Source organism: Rhyacophila brunnea, unplaced genomic scaffold (genome assembly GCF_057557595.1).
Source record: "Rhyacophila brunnea isolate RB1 unplaced genomic scaffold, BYU_Rbru_1.0 scaffold_17, whole genome shotgun sequence".
Classification (NCBI taxonomy): domain Eukaryota; kingdom Metazoa; phylum Arthropoda; class Insecta; order Trichoptera; family Rhyacophilidae; genus Rhyacophila; species Rhyacophila brunnea.
In genome coordinates, this window is record NW_028232827.1 from 14,893,631 (window position 1) to 14,901,779 (window position 8,149).

The 8,149-nt window shown below is 32.4% G+C and overlaps 1 long non-coding RNA gene across 1 annotated transcript; it reads left to right on the top strand.

Annotated features, from left to right (window-relative positions):
- The first annotated feature begins 1,461 nt into the window (after nt 1–1,461).
- Nucleotides 1,462–3,345, top strand: LOC147073745 (uncharacterized). Its single transcript, XR_015070373.1, has 4 exons — nt 1,462–1,642; nt 1,893–1,987; nt 2,626–2,735; nt 3,064–3,345. It is a non-coding gene; the product is annotated as an uncharacterized LOC147073745 (long non-coding RNA).
- Nucleotides 3,346–8,149: the final 4,804 nt, after the last annotated feature.

Consider the following 8,149-nt stretch of genomic DNA (forward strand, 5'->3'; position numbering starts at 1 on the left):
TCCTTTTTGTCTTTTTTTATTCGTAGGTTTGTTTACTATGTACACCGAGAAATTTCCATTTATAAACTCGGAAACGATTTTTACAGAAGAGTTTTGGAATATAATGCAACCAAAACTGGAAAAAATTCTATCATGGGTGTTGACTTCCTGAATTAGCTAACCCCAGGTCCATGCCACTACGTGAACCACAGTGGATATTAAGCCATTTCCACAGTGGCAACAAGTTGCTGGCAACAAGTTGCTGGCAACCTCATTAAATTTTACGATACTTACCATAATTGCTTAAGAAATTTTACAATAATTATCGTAAAATCTAACGAGGTTGCCAGCAAATTAACTTGTTGCCAGTGTGGACCCGGCATTAGATGCACAAAACTTAAATAATATATATTATAAATAAAAATTTAAAATTATAAATATATATTATGATTTATGTCTTCGACAGCCCTGATGAAATAAATGTGAAATATGAGTCGGATCAGTCACAGAGCAAATTTATTAACACAAACAACTTTGACACGACCTTTTTATATTAACTAGTAGACCAGATATTATGGACCACATGTTAAAAAATCATATTTTCAATTCTCAAGGCCATTTCTGTAGAACGTCCTCTTAATACGCAATCATACGGACCGAAAAAAATCTGTTATTGTTTTAAAGATTTTCATTGATTATTTTGTTAATTTACACATTAGAAAATGAGAGATTTACCAATTATTTTTTTATTTGTATTTATGAAATTCATAAAAGAAAACTTAAAACTTGTGTTGTTTTCACTGCTATATTATTGTATGCAAGTCTAAATATAAATAACACAAAATTATAGGATTATCGGAAGACATTACGAGAATCGACACTATAGGTTCGTATCTTTAGCTTTATCACGTCACTTTTGACAGCTCGACTTTTTTATTCGTTCGTTGATCAGTAGTAGAGCATAGACAAATCTGACGATTTTTATTGTCCTCGGACTTTTGGCTCGCCAATGGAGCGCTGGCATTAAAATTAAAATCGCTCAGTTGACGTTCCAATATTTTTATATAATACAACGAACCTCTATGTATGATGGCTATTTTATCATGTTCATTGTGATGCATTACTTACTCGAATGCCGTTTTATGGTTTCAAACAAATTTTACAGGATTTCAGCAGGCTCTGTATTTCTTGTGTTTAATGGCTTGCCTCTCATTAATAAGTCATAAACTAAAACCAGTCTTGATGTAGGTATGGTGATATATGTATATTTTAATCATAATTAATATTGGTATTCTGTGATACCTGTCGTTATATTTGCATCGAATAGGTAGGTACTTCTTTAGATACTAGATATTATCCTCAGAAAAAACAAGGACTTTAGATTTTTTGTGTAGCATCGAAATCAGGAAAAAGGAATCTCTTTTTAGGGAAAAGTTATTTTGCTAATCGCAATAAAACAAAGCCAAAGCCAATAAAGCCATAGACAATGCATAGTTAGCTATCAAATTAATAATTATAGTAAATAAAAGGATGTCAAAAGCAATGTCAAAGTGGTTTTAATTTAATATTTAATTAGTGATGCTTATTGCCTTGCCAACTTGGAGAAATATAATATTTATTAGAATTTGAGAGATTCACTGTATTTATAGTATTTCTAGATAAGGTATGCAATTAATTATTCACGTGGAAGAAACCTAAATCTTCACAATTGATATTTTAATTATTCAATTACATTATATGCAAATCAAATACATTATAATATTAAATAGTTAGGCTGCATCGTTATTTTGCGATGAACTCATATGTCTAGCTAGTGCCTATATTTTAGTTCGGTTGGTTGGTACCCAGTTTATCCAGGTGCCAGCTTTCTCTGGACTATTTTCACTTACTTAATTTATGATCATTATGTTTAGGTCAGTCGGATAATAAAAATTAAGAAACTCACACTCCATCGTCATTTGATTCAGCTGCAACTGACTGAATCCAGAAAATATATTAACAATGGAAGGTCAGTTTTATCTTGAGAGGTTTATTCTAATATGAGGCAGTTGAATATATTGTATACGCACAGCTTTTTATTGAGACTAGGTAGTTATCTATCCACACGAACAGCATGCAATATGATTAAAGATTCAGGGAAAAGAAGAGAGTATCTTAAAACCCAATTGTTTAAATCTAAACACAAAATATCTGGACACATGGAATTGTAAATGAAGCTGGCATTAGAATTTAGGACTCTCCAAATGGTAAATTGGCAGTTCGATTGTAAATACTGAGGTGCAATGACTAATATCATATCATAAAATATACGGATATACAAAAAATAAAGTCATTATTTTTCGATGTATGATAATTTTTAGGATATAACCATAGATTATACTGAAAAAAGATCGTAGATAACTGAAGAATTGTTTTCCATCAGCAAAAAAAAAGAAATTAAAGTCTATAAAATATCCATCATTATATTATTGCATACATCGCATCATTCTTTTTTAAAAGACTCGTGAATACTATTGTTAATTTATTGATTAATATCAGCGAAACATGTACTTTACGACACTATATTGAACACCAAGTGTAGTTTGGAGATGAGCACTATAAGTATCCAAGGTTCAAATTCAACTGAACTAAAATTTGTTATTTTAGGAAAAATAGCTGATGCGGAAAACAGGGCGAGGTTATCAGAAGAAAAGCTCGAGAAATTGCAGGCGGTCTATACCCAAATGAGAAATGAACACAACACTTTAATACAGCAGGTTATTTTTTTTTGTTTTGACCATGTCCGATCCTAAGAAGATCATAATATGGGCCTCCATAGAGTGGAGGTTTATATTAATAGATTTTTGTTTTTATGAGAAATGAATGTTAGCCACTTGCTCTACCTATTAGGTCCATACTCTGACTCCAAACATACATTAAAAAACAATGTGTATTCGCCAGATTCAGGATTCAAACCCGGGACCTATGACATGTTCACGATGACCGAGCGGCTTACGCATCGGCTAACTTTTAATACAGAATTATCTTGTAATATAATATTCTTCTTTCCTTTATAAATGAAATGTATTTTTGTATTAATTGCAGAAAGCTGAAGCCGATCAAAAGTTACTTTTGTTGAAGAAACTGAAAGAAGAGAAGGAAAATCAAAGACAGACAGACAATAATATTAACTTCTCTGCAAAGTGAACAAATATTTGTAGTGGCAGCCACTAATTACATTTTTTTCAATCAATATAGAGATAAATTTCTGTATGATATTATAACATAAAGAAATGATCTTAATGTATCATAACAGATGCCTCAAAAGTATATTTATTCAATATGTAATTGATACTATTTATTTATTTGAATAAAAAGTTTATTTTTATGAAAAATTAAATCGTGGATTGTTTTTATTATCATTTCTCTACCAACAAGACTGAGTATATTAGGCATCTCTTAAGGTGGGAGGTGACCTAAATATCGTCTGTTCCCAACAGGTATAGAAAAAAGAGTGTGTTGAAAACTATTAATTTCACTCCAATTAAGGTTGGAATAGGAGGGAAGCGAAGGTAGAAGAGACTTTCTAATGGATACTGCATTGGATAAGAAATCTTAATAATAATGCAATAAACATATAATATGACAACAATACAGTAAAGGCTATATCCATCCTTATTGTGATGTAGGTAGAGTTTATTTTTCAACAATATTATTCAGTTTGCTAATGAATGGAATTTGTATCAGTAGACCCAGCTACCGTTACGTACGAGTGTCCTTGTCAGGGAACTGAAATACCTAATGGGTGTGGAGTAACAGGCAACCGATCTTGAGTGTGGAAGAATGTCAAGAATATGTTTGTACTTTGTTCTGACAACTGCTTTCGGTTTATGCACTGACGCTCATTCAATATTGATGTATTTGAAGGTTGCAACACATTATTGCACGTCTATAATGTGTGGCTCATTTTTATAGGACACTCACATTCAAAACACTGCGTCAAATTGTAGTGTTTTGGGGTATAGCCTATCGGAATTATATTTATTAACTGTTCTGTGGTCCTTGTATTGTTCTGATATTGTGTATACCTAATGTCCTATTATGTCAATGAAAGAAATGAGGACTGTGTAAAAGCCATATTAATTGAATACTTTATTATTTATCCTTACTGCACAGTTCTTATCCGGAAGTTCTGATAAGTGTAAGATTGGTTGTACGTACTAAAAATTTAAAAAAAATGCAAATTAAGGGGTAGTAAAGATTTTTTATGCAAATTGCTCATTTTGTACAGGATTTTGTACCTATGTTGTATGTGAAAAATTGGAGTGCAGATTTCATGGATTTGGTGTGTTATACCCGTTGACCTACCTAAGCACTGATATTATGACAAAGGAATCATCAATCAAAAACAATAATAATAGAACTGCTACTTTATTTATTATTTTAAAATAGGTAGGTAATACATACAACTTTAAGATATTATTGGGAAAATATATTTCATTTAAAATATTCAAAGAAAGTGAACTTACTTAAAAATAAAATACAATTTTATTAAAAAAAAAAATTAAGTACTTAAGTACCTACCTACGGTAAAAGTTAATAAAAATGAATTTGCATAATAATAACAATGGCAGTCCCGTGAACGATGAATTGGTTTATACCTCAAAACAGTTGTTATTAGTAGGCTTGCCATACGTTCCGGTTTGACCGGGATTGTCGCGGTTTACACATTGGCTTCCCGGCCGGTTTGGCATTTTGTCCTGGCTGTTGTTGCGTAGAATGATTGATTGTCGATAATACGTTGTCATGATTGGCCGTATGACAGTATATGTGATTAGACAGCGGGGAGGGTGCGAAAAGAGTTCATTTCATCGAGAAGTACGACTGGTGCAATAAATAAATAAAATAATTTAAATTTCTGCTGCAGCAGACCTTCTGCATTCTTCTTTTGTACATAGTTTTAATAGATAATAAAACAATTTTTGGTGGTTAAATTTGTTTCTTTGTCCTATCGGTACCCCATTCCTGTCCTGGTTTAGAGATTCATATATTATCGACTACCTCATGGAATAACACACCAATTCAAAATAGTGTGTTTTATGTTTTTTGAGCTATTGTTGCATAGAAAAAAATGCCACACCAGCCAATTTTTTTTCTCGAAAAACACCCAAAATACTGTTTAAATCGGGGGTCTAGGATCATAAGTGCAAGAACGTAGTGGTCGCGCGGGGGCGGCGCGGCGGCGTCTTGCGCAACTCAAACGTATAACCGTGTATGAAATGTTCGTAGACAGTGTCTTTTTTGGGGCAAAATACATACGGTTATACGTTTGAGTTTCGCAAGACGCCGCCGCGCCGCGCCCGCCAATTCACTACGGCCGAGCACTAAGGGCGAAACTACAAAAACACTGTACTGAGATAAATGGGAAAATAGGTAAAATAGTTTTTATTGTTAAAAAAAAACAATTTCACACTGTAAAAATACAAAAAAAAAAAATTAAAGCTATTGTAACATATTCATAAGAGTAATGTAGAGTATCAATATTGTCATTTTAGACATTAGTTAGATGGGAAAAAAATAAAATATAATTAATGGGAGACATTCGCCCTTTTGTCTCTCAAAATATTTTCAAATAAGGTTACTGGTAAATATTTGTTCATAATACAATATAGATAATACAAAACATAGGCGAAATATCTTTCATCAAATTCTATTCCTAAATCTAACTATATACATAATTTTGTTATGCATCTTATTCATCCATGTTTTCCTAATTATTTTCAAGATTTGACAACTTTAAAGAATTGTAAAAATAATGATATTGTTCCTGAATTGCCCATTGATATCTTTTTCGCAGTGAGGGAAAGTGCTGCGTTATATTTAGGCTGGAGTCGAAAAGATGAATGGTTAATTATTCTGGTTTCTCTTCGTATGACTGAATGGCTCGTCAAATCCATATTTTCTCCATCCATATCAATCCGTATGAATCGTATAACACTTTCTCCATCCGCATCAATCTTCTTATTTTTATTCTTTTTTATTTTAATGTTATTCTATATTTCTTATATGCATTTTTGTAATTCAGAAAAATCAAGAAAATCTTGTTGATCCATCTCAGTTACATTGTATTTTTTGTGTGCCATCTGAACAGCAGAGTACCATGCGGATGGATGGTGTTTATATCCAAATGCTTTAGTTTTCGATTCTCGCATGAACGGAATCTCATTTCATTTGCGAGTGCCCGGATTCAAAGAACATTTGATTAACTATCGGAATTTTTGGGAACGACTATGTTTTATAATGAACATCTTGTGGCACCATCCGGTCTTTGTTTTTCAATATCGCCTAAAGACCAATATGAATTCAACATTGTCTGCCGGTATTCGGTAAAATTCTCATTACACTTTCTGGGACATTTAGAACAGTCTTTGGGCTTTAAATAATTTCCTTCAATTTGCTTATCTGTAACTGAAACATATGACATTCCGTTTTATCTATTAGTTATATGTTTATTTTTTTTGCATTCGTATGGCTTAGCAATACGTGTTCGTTTACTATTTAACTCATCAAAAACACAATCTAATTTCTGAATTGAACATTATCGGACATCACCGACATCATTTCTTATGGTAATTTCTATTACATTTTTCAAAAAACCGGTTGAGTTTTTCAAACACGTAGTAATTCCTGAGATGCTGTAAATGAGTTTGTTCTACAGGAAATCGATGAATTAACTCTTATTTTATCTGTTTTCATAATATAATATTATGAAGTATATACCATGGCTAAATTCAGCATATTATGGTGGTTCATGCGTAGGTTCTAATATATTTTCTACTGACAATAATAATTATTCCGAATGTCCTGGTAAAGGCTCAAATATAATCTCTTCAAAAAATCCTGTTTCACTATTCAACCACGAAGTAAATTCTGGGATGACGTGCACGTCTAAGAAAAGAAATAGTATTTTTAATACAAAAGACAGATATGTTGATTCCGGTTTTCTAAAAAAAATATAAAATATTAATTACATAATACATAATAGAGTTCAATTTTGTCTTTTATGATGAGTGAATATTCTGCATTATTTTCCATTAGTCATTTTGCTGGCCATCCTGGTAACGTATCAGGGAGAAACTCTCGAAAATATTATCTTGAGCTCTGCAACCACGAAGTAACTCTTAAGATGATAATATGCATGACTGAGAAAAAAATCGTATTTTAATACAATCAGCTAGTGGATAAAGCCATATCTGAACAAATGAACAAATCATTATAATATTTCATCAAGGTTATATGTTTATCAGAGTTATTCTCCTTGAAATTATAATCATTAGTCGGTGTATTATCTGGTATATGATTTGAGTTCAAAACATTCAGTGCAAGAACGTAGTGGTCGCGCGGGGACGGCGCGGCGGCGTCTTGCGAAACTCAAACGTATAACCATGTGTAAAATGTTCGTATACAGTGTGTTTTATGGGGCATAATACACACGGTTATACGTTTGAGTTTCGCAAGACGCCGCCGCGCCGCGCCCGCCAAATGACTACGGACGAGCACTCAGTTATTCGTCTTCTAATTCTGTATTTCGATCTGCAAAAACATGATTTATAATGATGCTGTAAGTATATAAATATATAATCAGATTACATTTAAAAACAATTTGACTGGTTAGGAGTCAAAATAACATAACTTAAATATACATAAGTAATTACTTACTTCGCATGCTTGTACGTTGGTTCTGTTTAAAGATATCCACAATCATTATCTCTCCAAAACATTGTTGATATGCAAATATGAACCGATAACAATTGTTTACTTAAGTCAAATTGACAACTTACGCCAAACTAAAAATTACGAAACTTCCATAAACTAAACTTTCTGTCAGTGACATAAAGGCGAAACGCCGCTTACGTCGAAGTGTCTTTGATTAATCGGCATTAATGTCAGAGTCACACAGGTGTAAGAGGACATTCACCCATATGACATTAAAATTCCACGTGGATTTGTAGATACGCCAAGTAATATCTGGCAAACCTCTATACGTACGAGTTTCATCTTTGTACATATGATAGAACTGCGTTCTAACAAGACAATGCAATATTTAACTCAAAACAGCCATTTTTGTAGTTTCGCCCTACAAACGTACTCGTAAGTAGAGTTATGATTATATAACATTTTTTGTAATACC